We start from the raw sequence: 14511 nt of genomic DNA, 5'->3' as shown, positions 1-14511 counted from the left end.
GAAATGGAATTGCTGAGCAGATCCGGCTCGCTGACACATGTGGCATGAAGCCGGCAGATACGTGCTTTGCATTTTGTCCCGGAAGTCTGAATCCACAGCCATAAAAGACTGAAGAGCTCATTTGAAAGGGGACAAGCTTTGTGGACGAGATAGGAGACAAGCAGCAGTGTAATGGTCCCCTCGCTCAGCGCCGGAGGCAATCTAGCCTGCAATAAAAACAAGTCAATAGTGAATGAAAAGTGTTCATTGTGGAATGCTGCTGGGCTAAAGCGTTTCTTGTTTTTGTTTTTTTTACACAATATTGCTGAATTCCTCCCCAGTGAAAGGAGTTGATGGACATATGGATCCTCTCTGATGGGTGAATGGTGGAGGTCAATGGAGGTCAATGGTCAATCACACAGGCTGATGGTAAAGCATGTTTACATGTTTAGACAACACCAACGGTGTTATCCTCTTTTATATGGCAAACACTGGATAATGAAGCAAGATTGACAAAAACAAAGACTTAACAAGAATGTTATAAAATACATTTTATTGGTAAATATATCAGATACCAACCTTTAATGAAAAGTCAGGTGTGAGCCGGTTGACCAGTTATTCTTTCCCATGAAGTCAGTTTGTAAAACGAGGCGTCTGATAATGTACGTCAGTAACATCGGGGTGTAGTGATAACTTCCAGAAGCAGGGCAGACAATTACATCAACCAACAACATCTAAAAATACATGAAGAAAAAAACATGACTATGTGAGTGCTATTTCTTGCACTAGCACAATTATAACAATGTAATTGGTTATGTGCTTTGCATAGAAAGAGTTAGAAACGCTATTAACATACTGTGTCTGTATTATTAGAAACCACAGATTGACGGAGGCTTTTTGCATTCATGATATGTGATTGCTGTTGAATCAACTTGGTCAACACAGAATTCAGAGCATTTCTATTTCAACATTCTTTAATCAGTTTAGAGATTCTGTCTCCAGGGTTGTGGTGGCTGGACACTGAGAAGAATATGAGGAATCTCCTCTGAGATGTTAGTGGCTGAATCCAAATGGATGGAGCAAAGAATGATGTCGAGGAATCGGACGGCATTTCTGCTTGGATGTGAAGATAAACTGAGTGATTGTTTGGTTGCTGTAAATAAAGCATGAAAGACGGGTCACACTGCATCCACATTCCTTCAGATTAATAGAAGGATCAGTTCATGAAAGAACAGTGAAACAGTGTAAAACTTCGACCTCCCGTGTTTATGAATCATAATAATGCTCCGGACGTTGTGGAAATACTAACAGCGATTCCATTCAGATTCTGTAAACTATGAAGCTCATGCAAAGGATCCATCATGCATATCTCTGGGCAAAGCATGTAATTGGGTTCGGTTTTCTTAATATAAATGGTTCCAGTGTTGAGCCAGTGGCGTGAATGGATATCCATTAGATTGAGATGTAATTCAAATATCACTCAAGGCAACCTTCCTGTTCAGACCTGCCAATGAGGGAAGGAAAACACAATCTGTGTCAGCCACCAGCAGCACTGATGGTGATGACATTCCTCCAGACTACATCACTCAACAGACCAAGTTTCAATGGAAAATGTTCGTAAAAAAACGTGTTTTTTCCCGAGTGATGGGGATTTCTCAGCGCTGGGAGCACCAACTAATTTCATTCACCTCCTTTGTATTCGAAAATGTAATCTGTTTTTTAATTATTCCAAACTGAATCGAATGTCAGTAGCTTTTAAAACGTCCTTCTGCTACTAACACATATGACAATTAGCAGAATCCATTTACTCCAATGCAGACAAAAGAATAATAAGAGACAGAAACAGAAACAAGAGGAAGTAGGCCAGTGTGCGGGGGACAGTCGAGTCCGTTAATCACTTATAATGGGCTCCTCGAGGGGCATTGTCCTGCTTATACCATGGTCACTGCCAAACGACAAAATGATTTGCATTTATTTGTATTTTCATACGTTTTGCAATCAAAATTGTGAAAAAAACTTTATAGTTTTTTTTTCACAATCCATACAGGATCCCTGGTAACCCTGAGAGTTTGCTAATACCTGGACAAATCATTGCCATCCCATAAGAGGCTTACTAAGAGAACTATTCACCAGAAGTCATAAGTGCATCTCCTTTTTCAAACAAGCATCTAAGAGCATAAACCAGAGCAAACGTACAGAAACAAACGAATACGATACAATGAGTGTAACAAACGAATATGAATACAATGAGTGCAACAAACGAATACGAATACAATGAGTGCAACAAACTAATACGAATACAATGAGTGTAACAAACGAATACGAATACAATGAGTGCAACAAACTAATACGAATACAATGAGTGTAACAAACGAATACGAATACAATGAGTGCAACAAACGAATACGAATACAATGAGTGCAACAAAGTAATACGAATACAATGAGTGCAACAAAGTAATACGAATACAATGAGTGCAACAAACTAATACGAATACAATGAGTGTAACAAACGAATACGAATACAATGAGTGTAACAAACGAATACGAATACAATGAGTGCAACAAAGTAATACGAATACAATCAGTGCAACAAACTAATACGAATACAATGAGTGCAACAAAGTAATACGAATACAATGAGTGCAACAAACTAATATGAATACAATGAGTGCAACAAACTAATACGAATACAATGAGTGCAACAAACTAATACGAATACAATGAGTGCAACAAACGAATACGAATACAATGAGTGCAACAAAGTAATACGAATACAATGAGTGCAACAAACTAATATGAATACAATGAGTGCAACAAACTAATACGAATACAATGAGTGCAACAAACTAATACGAATACAATGAGTGCAACAAACGAATACGAATACAATGAGTGCAACAAAGTAATACGAATACAATGAGTGCAACAAAGTAATACGAATACAATGAGTGCAACAAAGTAATACGAATACAATGAGTGCAACAAACTAATACGAATACAATGAGTGTAACAAACGAATACGAATACAATGAGTGCAACAAAGTAATACGAATACAATGAGTGCAACAAAGTAATACGAATACAATGAGTGCAACAAAGTAATACGAATACAATGAGTGCAACAAACTAATACGAATACAATGAGTGTAACAAACGAATACGAATACAATGAGTGTAACAAACGAATACGAATACAATGAGTGCAACAAAGTAATACGAATACAATGAGTGCAACAAACTAATACGAATACAATGAGTGCAACAAAGTAATACGAATACAATGAGTGTAACAAACTAATACGAATACAATGAGTGCAACAAAGTAATACGAATACAATGAGTGCAACAAACGAATACGAATACAATGAGTGTAACAAACGAATATGAATACAATGAGTGCAACAAAGTAATACGAATACAATGAGTGCAACAAAGTAATACGAATACAATGAGTGCAACAAACTAATACGAATACAATGAGTGTAACAAACGAATACGAATACAATGAGTGTAACAAACTAATACGAATACAATGAGTGCAACAAACGAATACGAATACAATGAGTGCAACAAACTAATACGAATACAATGAGTGCAACAAACTAATACGAATACAATGAGTGCAACAAACGAATACGAATACAATGAGTGCAACAAACTAATACGAATACAATGAGTGTAACAAACTAATACGAATACAATGAGTGTAACAAACTAATACGAATACAATGAGTGCAACAAACTAATACGAATACAATGAGTGCAACAAACTAATACGAATACAATGAGTGTAACAAACTAATACGAATACAATAAGTGTAACAAACTAATACGAATACAATGAGTGCAACAAACTAATACGAATACAATGAGTGTAACAAACTAATACGAATACAATGAGTGCAACAAACTAATACGAATACAATGAGTGTAACAAACTAATACGAATACAATGAGTGTAACAAACTAATACGAATACAATGAGTGTAACAAACGAATACGAATACAATGAGTGTAACAAACGAATACGAATACAATGAGTGCAACAAAGTAATACGAATACAATGAGTGTAACAAACTAATACGAATACAATAAGTGTAACAAACTAATACGAATACAATGAGTGCAACAAAGTAATACGAATACAATGAGTGTAACAAACTAATACGAATACAATGAGTGCAACAAACTAATACGAATACAATGAGTGCAACAAACTAATACGAATACAATGAGTGTAACAAACTAATACGAATACAATAAGTGTAACAAACTAATACGAATACAATGAGTGCAACAAACTAATACGAATACAATGAGTGTAACAAACTAATACGAATACAATGAGTGCAACAAACTAATACGAATACAATGAGTGTAACAAACTAATACGAATACAATGAGTGTAACAAACTAATACGAATACAATGAGTGTAACAAACGAATACGAATACAATGAGTGTAACAAACGAATACGAATACAATGAGTGCAACAAAGTAATACGAATACAATGAGTGCAACAAAGTAATACGAATACAATGAGTGTAACAAACTAATACGAATACAATAAGTGTAACAAACTAATACGAATACAATGAGTGTAACAAACGAATACGAATACAATGAGTGTAACAAACTAATACGAATACAATGAGTGCAACAAACTAATACGAATACAATGAGTGCAACAAAGTAATACGAATACAATGAGTGTAACAAACTAATACGAATACAATAAGTGTAACAAACTAATACGAATACAATGAGTGCAACAAAGTAATACGAATACAATGAGTGCAACAAACTAATACGAATACAATGAGTGCAACAAACTAATACGAATACAATGAGTGCAACAAAGTAATACGAATACAATGAGTGTAACAAACTAATACGAATACAATAAGTGTAACAAACTAATACGAATACAATGAGTGCAACAAAGTAATACGAATACAATGAGTGCAACAAACTAATACGAATACAATGAGTGCAACAAACGAATACGAATACAATGAGTGCAACAAACTAATACGAATACAATGAGTGTAACAAACTAATACGAATACAATGAGTGCAACAAACTAATACGAATACAATGAGTGCAACAAACTAATACGAATACAATGAGTGTAACAAACTAATACGAATACAATGAGTGTAACAAACTAATACGAATACAATGAGTGTAACAAACTAATACGAATACAATGAGTGCAACAAACTAATACGAATACAATGAGTGTAACAAACTAATACGAATACAATGAGTGCAACAAACTAATACGAATACAATGAGTGTAACAAACTAATACGAATACAATGAGTGTAACAAACTAATACGAATACAATAAGTGTAACAAACGAATACGAATACAATGAGTGTAACAAACGAATACGAATACAATGAGTGTAACAAACTAATACGAATACAATGAGTGTAACAAACTAATACGAATACAATGAGTGTAACAAACTAATACGAATACAATGAGTGTAACAAACTAATACGAATACAATGAGTGTAACAAACTAATACGAATACAATAAGTGTAACAAACGAATACGAATACAATGAGTGTAACAAACGAATACGAATACAATGAGTGTAACAAACTAATACGAATACAATGAGTGTAACAAACTAATACGAATACAATGAGTGCAACAAAGTAATACGAATACAATGAGTGCAACAAACTAATACGAATACAATGAGTGTAACAAAGTAATACGAATACAATGAGTGCAACAAACGAATACGAATACAATGAGTGCAACAAAGTAATACGAATACAATGAGTGTAACAAACTAATACGAATACAATGAGTGCAACAAAGTAATACGAATACAATGAGTGTAATAAACTAATACGAATACAATGAGTGTAACAAACTAATACGAATACAATGAGTGCAACAAACTAATACGAATACAATGAGTGTAACAAACTAATACGAATACAATGAGTGCAACAAACTAATACGAATACAATGAGTGTAACAAACTAATACGAATACAATGAGTGCAACAAACTAATACGAATACAATGAGTGCAACAAACTAATACGAATACAATGAGTGTAACAAACTAATACGAATACAATGAGTGTAACAAACTAATACGAATACAATGAGTGTAACAAACTAATACGAATACAATGAGTGTAACAAACTAATACGAATACAATAAGTGTAACAAACGAATACGAATACAATGAGTGTAACAAACGAATACGAATACAATGAGTGTAACAAACTAATACGAATACAATGAGTGTAACAAACTAATACGAATACAATGAGTGCAACAAAGTAATACGAATACAATGAGTGCAACAAACGAATACGAATACAATGAGTGCAACAAAGTAATACGAATACAATGAGTGTAACAAACTAATACGAATACAATGAGTGCAACAAAGTAATACGAATACAATGAGTGTAATAAACTAATACGAATACAATGAGTGCAACAAAGTAATACGAATACAATGAGTGCAACAAACTAATACGAATACAATGAGTGTAACAAACTAATACGAATACAATGAGTGCAACAAACTAATACGAATACAATGAGTGTAACAAACTAATACGAATACAATGAGTGCAACAAACTAATACGAATACAATGAGTGCAACAAACTAATACGAATACAATGAGTGTAACAAACTAATACGAATACAATGAGTGTAACAAACTAATACGAATACAATGAGTGTAACAAACTAATACGAATACAATGAGTGCAACAAACTAATACGAATACAATGAGTGTAACAAACTAATACGAATACAATGAGTGCAACAAACTAATACGAATACAATGAGTGTAACAAACTAATACGAATACAATGAGTGTAACAAACTAATACGAATACAATAAGTGTAACAAACGAATACGAATACAATGAGTGTAACAAACGAATACGAATACAATGAGTGTAACAAACTAATACGAATACAATGAGTGTAACAAACTAATACGAATACAATGAGTGTAACAAACGAATACGAATACAATGAGTGTAACAAACGAATACGAATACAATGAGTGCAACAAAGTAATACGAATACAATGAGTGCAACAAACGAATACGAATACAATGAGTGCAACAAAGTAATACGAATACAATGAGTGTAACAAACTAATACGAATACAATGAGTGCAACAAAGTAATACGAATACAATGAGTGCAACAAACGAATACGAATACAATGAGTGCAACAAACTAATACGAATACAATAAGTGTAACAAACGAATACGAATACAATGAGTGTAACAAACGAATACGAATACAATGAGTGCAACAAAGTAATACGAATACAATGAGTGCAACAAACGAATACGAATACAATGAGTGCAACAAAGTAATACGAATACAATGAGTGTAACAAACTAATACGAATACAATGAGTGCAACAAAGTAATACGAATACAATGAGTGTAATAAACTAATACGAATAACAAACAGAAATCAGTTTTCCTGCCAATGTCCAAATGTAGATTTGTCCCCGTCATTTGTAAATGATTCCTCCAGTATCACTCTCAGCTAGACCGGGGTGAACATTTGATGTCGGCACATTCCTGCATGAGTCTATTTAGAAATAATGTAGCGGATGTGAATGCTAGATTTTGGTGAAGCCATTGATTCCCTATAAACAGCTTCCTGTATCAGTGCTGTATAAGCACACTGTTAAGCACACTATTTTGCTTATCTGCAAATATGCTAATTAGCTAATTAACTTAACTAAGTGCCTTCACTTGCTGTCTAATTTATTTGTATTTGTTTATCATGCCTTTATTGAACCAGATTTATTGGGAACCAGTTCTCATTTACAATGACGACCTGGCCCACAGGAGGCAAGTCCTTACAAACAAATAAAACATCGAAACATCTCAATCAATCCCATAAAAACATCATAATAACTCTTAACTTTGTCTTAACTCAGTCAGACAAAGTAGAACCAGGCTCCATGCTTTGCCATTGCGGTTGCCACCAGAAGATGGCGCTGTTTCTTCACAAATATCCACTGAAAGCTGCGTGCGGTGGCTCTGGTCCTGCTGGTTTCTCCTCTCATCATCGAATCAGCGGTTGACGACCACCTGGTGCGTCAGGTGAGCGTAAAAGCAGGACAGAAAAACCAGCAGGACTCTGGTGTCTGACGCCTTCAGGAACCAGCAGGCTTATGTTAAAAGTCAGTCCAACACTTCAGCAGGCGAGTTCACTCATTAGTTCCTCTGAAATCACATGTTGCGTTTGAAATGGAACGTGCAGCTTCTCAGCGGTCAGCGCTTTTGGTCCTTAAAGTCCTAATCTGGCGTTTTATGATGTAAAATGATGCAGCGGTGGCGTTCTGTTTAAGATGTTCTCTCAGCTTCTTACACAACGTCAACCAAGACAAGGAAGTGATGTACAACTGAGCGTTTTACTATTTCTGATGACATCAACTATTTGAAATTGAGAAAATAATCTCAAACTTCAGATGTTCAATGAATTCTCTGAGTACTTTTCAGGACTTCTGATCACATCACACATGTAGAGCTTTGAATGCTTTAACCACAACCCTGTTTGTTTGCATGAAATCTTACAATTTATTTTTTTTAATTGCTAAACACAACTCCTAACTCAACTAATAGTTTGTCTATTTAGCTTTGGCTCTATTCTTTCATTATTTTCATGTTCATAATATTTTGGGGGAGTGGCTTTAGAGGGAGCCCTGTCAGTGTTGCCGACTTGGCAACTTTCTTGCTATATTAATTAACTTTTGGAGCGAAGGCTACATTCATTGGAAAATATTTGGCAACACCGGGCTTAGTTTTTAGATTGGATAATTATTAAAAATCTAGTTTACTCTTGCTAGTTTTTCAACATCAGCATATCTTTTAAGCATCTCTTCAATAACAGCTGAGTGAACTCTCCAGATGAGAAGAATGAACTATGAACCTCAGCAATTTGAGCGATCTGATAAAAAAGACTGTGGTGGAAGTTCACATGACTGGTGGAAAAGGCGAGTTTATTCAAATGTGACTATTCTGATAAATGCTAAAGTTAAGCTTCTCTTTAATGTCATTGCTTAAATATAATGAAAAAAATGACACAGCTGGTTCTGAAAATAGAGAAATTCACATTCAGTCCTCACCGTGACATTTTATAAGAGCATTGCGGAGTTCGTCATCACTTCCTGCAGTCTGAATAATAAAATGTGAGACGTTAAAACACTGAAACAGTTTGGTTCTGCAGACACACTTTGTATATTATAATTGCTGCATGGACCCTTCTGTCTTGTGTTTCTTCACATGGAGAAGCAGTCTGACATGAACGATGGTTTATCAGTAAACAGGTGATTAAAGACGGCCATGTTGACCTTTGGGCCTGGAGTCATTTCCCTAAAGGAGACATTACTCTAGTTTGACTGTCAAACAGAAACGCGGTACATTGGTCCAGCAAACAGAGAAAACCCTCAGTGACTAATGGGAGTCATTAAAAGAACTCTAATAACAGCCGCTCCCCACCATTAATTATTTAGGAACTGTAATTAGTTTTGGATGCTCGTTGGAGAGCTCTTTCTGTTTTTCTGTGTACAATTTAGGAGGAAAATAAAACTCCGCTACAGCTCACGTTAGATGACTTGTCTCTCCTGTCAGATGTTTCGTGGTAATGTCACACGAGCACGTCACATCCAGCAACCCAGACACTTTGGGTTGGTAGGAGGGAAATGTGAAGAGTTTTCTGGCTCTTTCTCCCCGGACTCTCCACACCTTCATCTTCTCTGAGGTGACAAGATGACGAATCCATGTTAGCGGGTTAAACCTCTCGGGGTCATCGAAAGAACCTTTTCAGGGAGCCATTAAGCTAAAAGCATGAGAAGAAAAGTGAACTTCTTAAAAAAAGACTAAGTGTTTCCATTATCAGACCTCTGGAGTGAGCGTCAGCACTTCTTTTATACGCTTCCTAATCTGAGATTACAGTTTGAAGAGTCTTGGGCTCGACGCTCAGACGAGTCAATGCGCTTTCTAAGAGGAGAAAAAGACACATTTTGACATTTAGCTTGAATGACTCTTCATGGAAACATCTGCTGCTCATCATTGTGGATGTATGATTAGGCTTGCCTGTATTTCTCCTCACTAATTATCTGAATCTGATCAAACACCTGAGTGGCAAGCAATGACTTTGTCTCTGCCATGAAATGTCGTACCTTCATTCATGGGTCCCAGACACTGACTATGTTACAAAACATTTTTTGAAAGAGACAATATTCCTACCAATCTGTTTACATGGCTAAGTACATTCTTTTTTTTATTAACTTTTTGTAACCTGGAGGAGAGAATGAGAGTTTTAAAACTCTTCCGCATCGGCTTCACTCGGCAGAAACGGAGGCTGCCAAAATGTCCTCGCTCTGAAGGTCTTTGGTCCTCACAAAGACAGCTGTACAAGTACACACACCTACACACACACACACACACACACACACACACACACACACACACACACACACACACACACACACACACACACACACACACACGTATACGTGTGCAGAGATGAGGGAAATTCTTATCATTGGTGCAAAAACTGTTTCTCTACACTGCAATTACAGCGCAGAGAAGAGAATGCATTATTTAAGGACCACTGTAGGCAGACGGGAGCAGAACGGTCCAGAACCCTTAATTACCTCACAGTGACGCACAAGAGCCTCTGAAGAATGCCGGGCTGACAGAGTGAACTTGTCCAAGTGTATGTTATTTACCGATCCAGTGAACTCAACTCGGAGCCTTTGTCTTCCCGAGGGTTCAAAAGGAAAAGGGTGGAGTATAAGGTACTTTTCCTTCGTGAATAGTTTATTATTAAGAGCAATGTCTTCTTTGATATTCTGCTCATTAATATTCTTTTCTCTCAGTTCATCAAAGTTGAAATATTAACCCCAGTGAGGGGAAGATCAAAGCTGCTTCATCATCCCTGTTAACACGCTTGAAACGTTCCGCAACACGACAGCACGTTTAAAGCGGCCTCGTGTCTTCAGTGGACCGGGCAGCCTTACAGGGGATTCACATTCTGCTGTTATGGAAGCAACTGACAGGACTTTTTGCATTAATCATCTCCTCCACCCACACAGGCTTTGAAACACATGCTGCAGAAGCCGGATGTGCTCTTTCGGGTCAAGTCTAATTTGGCGGCTGTTCAAGGCCATTGATACAGAAAGTCTCTGTCTGTCAGTATGATAGTATACAGTCAGATAATTATGAGCATGGTGAGAACAGAGGAGCTGCCTCCTGCTGCGGTAAACACCTCGTTACAGCACCTCGTTATGTATATATATGACAGACAAGTCCCAAGTAAAGACTCAATCCCAAGTTAAGACAGACAAGTCCCAAGTAAAGACTCAGTCCCAAGTTAAGACAAGTCCCAAGTAAAGACTCAGTCCCAAGTTAAGACAAGTCCCAAGTAAAGACTCAGTCCCAAGTTAAGACAGACAAGTCCCAAGTAAAGACTCAATCCCAAGTTAAGACAGACAAGTCCCAAGTAAAGACTCAATCCCAAGTTAAGACAGACAAGTCCCAAGTAAAGACTCAATCCCAAGTTAAGACAGACAAGTCCCAAGTAAAGACTCAATCCCAAATTAAGACAGACAAGTCCCAAGTAAAGACTCAATCCCAAATTAAGACAGACAAGTCCCAAGTAAAGACTCAGTCCCAAGTTAAGACAAGTCCCAAGTAAAGACTCAGTCCCAAGTTAAGACAGACAAGTCCCAAGTAAAGACTCAATCCCAAGTTAAGACAGACAAGTCCCAAGTAAAGACTCAATCCCAAGTTAAGACAGACAAGTCCCAAGTAAAGACTCAATCCCAAATTAAGACAGACAAGTCCCAAGTAAAGACTCAATCCCAAGTTAAGACAGACAAGTCCCAAGTAAAGACTCAATCCCAAATTAAGACAGACAAATCCCAAGTAAAGACTCAATCCCAAATTAAGACAGACAAGTCCCAAGTAAAGACTCAATCCCAAGTTAAGACAGACAAGTCCCAAGTAAAGACTCAGTCCCAAGTTAAGACAAGTCCCAAGTAAAGACTCAGTCCCAAGTTAAGACAGACAAGTCCCAAGTAAAGACTCAATCCCAAATTAAGACAGACAAGTCCCAAGTAAAGACTCAATCCCAAATTAAGACAGACAAGTCCCAAGTAAAGACTCAATCCCAAATTAAGACAGACAAGTCCCAAGTAAAGACTCAATCCCAAGTTAAGACAGACAAGTCCCAAGTAAAGACTCAATCCCAAGTTAAGACAGACAAGTCCCAAGTAAAGACTCAATCCCAAATTAAGACAGACAAGTCCCAAGTAAAGACTCAATCCCAAGTTAAGACAGACAAGTCCCAAGTAAAGACTCAATCCCAAATTAAGACAGACAAGTCCCAAGTAAAGACTCAATCCCAAGTTAAGACAAGTCCCAAGTAAAGACTCAATCCCAAATTAAGACAGACAAGTCCCAAGTAAAGACTCAATCCCAAGTTAAGACAGACAAGTCCCAAGTAAAGACTCAATCCCAAATTAAGACAGACAAGTCCCAAGTAAAGACTCAATCCCAAGTTAAGACAAGTCCCAAGTAAAGACTCAGTCCCAAATTAAGACAGACAAGTCCCAAGTCAAATCTCAAGTAAAGTCCAAAACTTTTAGTTTTGAGTACAAACAAGTCATAATGCACTCTCTACCAAATGTAATGACATTTTCGTCATCATCTGTGTTCTGTAATTTTCCATCTTGACTGCAGTTTGTTTTTTGTTGACCGCCGCATAGTTGTTGTACGACAATATGATCTTTGGCGCTCAGGAATGAGGCGTTAGTCCTTCATGGTTCTCTCCTACGACTTGATTGGATGCTGTCGAAATGCTTCAAACAAAGTGGATCTGGAGGAATTACGGCGTTGCTGTTACTTGCTGAGTGTGAATATCGTTAACAGTCGATTCAGGAAATGAATGGATGCACTTTTTAAATAGCGTACTTGTTAACAGTCAGGTTCATTTTCAAGTCAAAACGCTCAAGTCCAAGTGAAGTCACGACTCATTGGTGTCAAGTTACAAGTATTTTTTATTTTATTTTGTCAATCAAATTTGCACACCTCTGCTTCTTGACACATCGGCATACAGACTGAAATGATCTGCATCATAGTTCTATGTCCAACAACAACTTAACTTACTGAACGTGGCCAGAACTGCACAGGATGTTGTTCGGGTTGAGATCCCATGAAAGCATCCACAGACGACAGCTACATTGATGAGTCACTCGGTCATGAAATCAGATGCGACAGCGAACGATGGAACAAACTCAGAGAGCCTTTAAGACGTGGCTTCATGCCACACACCAGTACAGTGACGGTGCTCATTAATCATGCTCTCATTTCACATCGGTGACTGGTGAGACTCCAGATATATTGATGAGTCACCACAGGAATTAACTCCCGACCCTGACGGTTCTTTCCAACCAGAGCCTGCTGGTACGCTATCTGATGACCAATCAGAAACCAGTGCTGTGTGAGAGAGAGAAAGAAAGAGGTGTATATCCAGAATGGCTCTGATGTCACCTCATCTTTCCTCCTTCCCTGCTCCTTGCTAAGGAGACAGCTCAGCAGCAGTCTTAATGGTGTTCGTGTAATTAAGGCTGGGCTCTGCAGACAGACTCCATCCTGCCCTCTCTTCTTTACTTCACTCTCTCCTCTTTCCTTGACATAAAACTTCCAATTTACCCAAAACAAGATCTCATACCTGCTTCAGGGAAAACAAAAACAAAGGTAGACTGGGGAGTAATTATGCTTCAGGGATGTACTGCTGATGGACGGAGGATGGAGGATTGGACAGACAGGCGGGTGGATGGAAGGAAGGACGGAAGGAAAGAAAGACGGATTGATGGACAGATGGATGAACAGACTGGTGGATGGATGGATGGATGGATGGATGGATGGATGGAAAGCAGCTTATGGGACATGTACAAAACACAGCTCCACACTGAAATAGAGTAAAATCACAGCAGTGAATTGATGGTCTAACCACCAGAACTACTAGAGAGCTCTTACTGTAATATAGTATGTACTAATGTATGTATTGCAAATGCAAGGTGTTTAAAAAGCAATCAAAAAGTGCACGAACAATGATTACTTTAGAGAATATAAAATACATATTGGAGATAAATATGCGGTTGTGCTTGAGGCTAACGTAGCCAGTAACTCCCTGACTCCAGCAGCCTGATGACGTACCAAAGGAAGAGATATGATATAATCAGAATGTATTCATATAAGAAAGAAAGTAATAACTTGAGCTGCACCGTAATCCTCATTCTATGACTTTTACCTGAACTGTTGTAGCAGAAACATCTCGTTACGCCATCTACTGCACCTTTATGTTCCATGGCACGATTGGACATGAGTTCAGACGATGCCTCCATCTTTACTTTAGGGCCGTGCAGAGAAAAGCACAAGTGGAAAGCAGGCAGGCTATTTTTAGGTCTGGAGACATTTTTGGAGATTTATC

The sequence above is a fragment of the Melanostigma gelatinosum genome (genome assembly GCF_949748355.1).
Source record: "Melanostigma gelatinosum genome assembly, chromosome: 2".
Taxonomy (NCBI): domain Eukaryota; kingdom Metazoa; phylum Chordata; class Actinopteri; order Perciformes; family Zoarcidae; genus Melanostigma; species Melanostigma gelatinosum.
The sequence above is the reverse complement of the archived record's forward strand: the minus strand, read 5'-3'. Positions refer to the sequence as shown.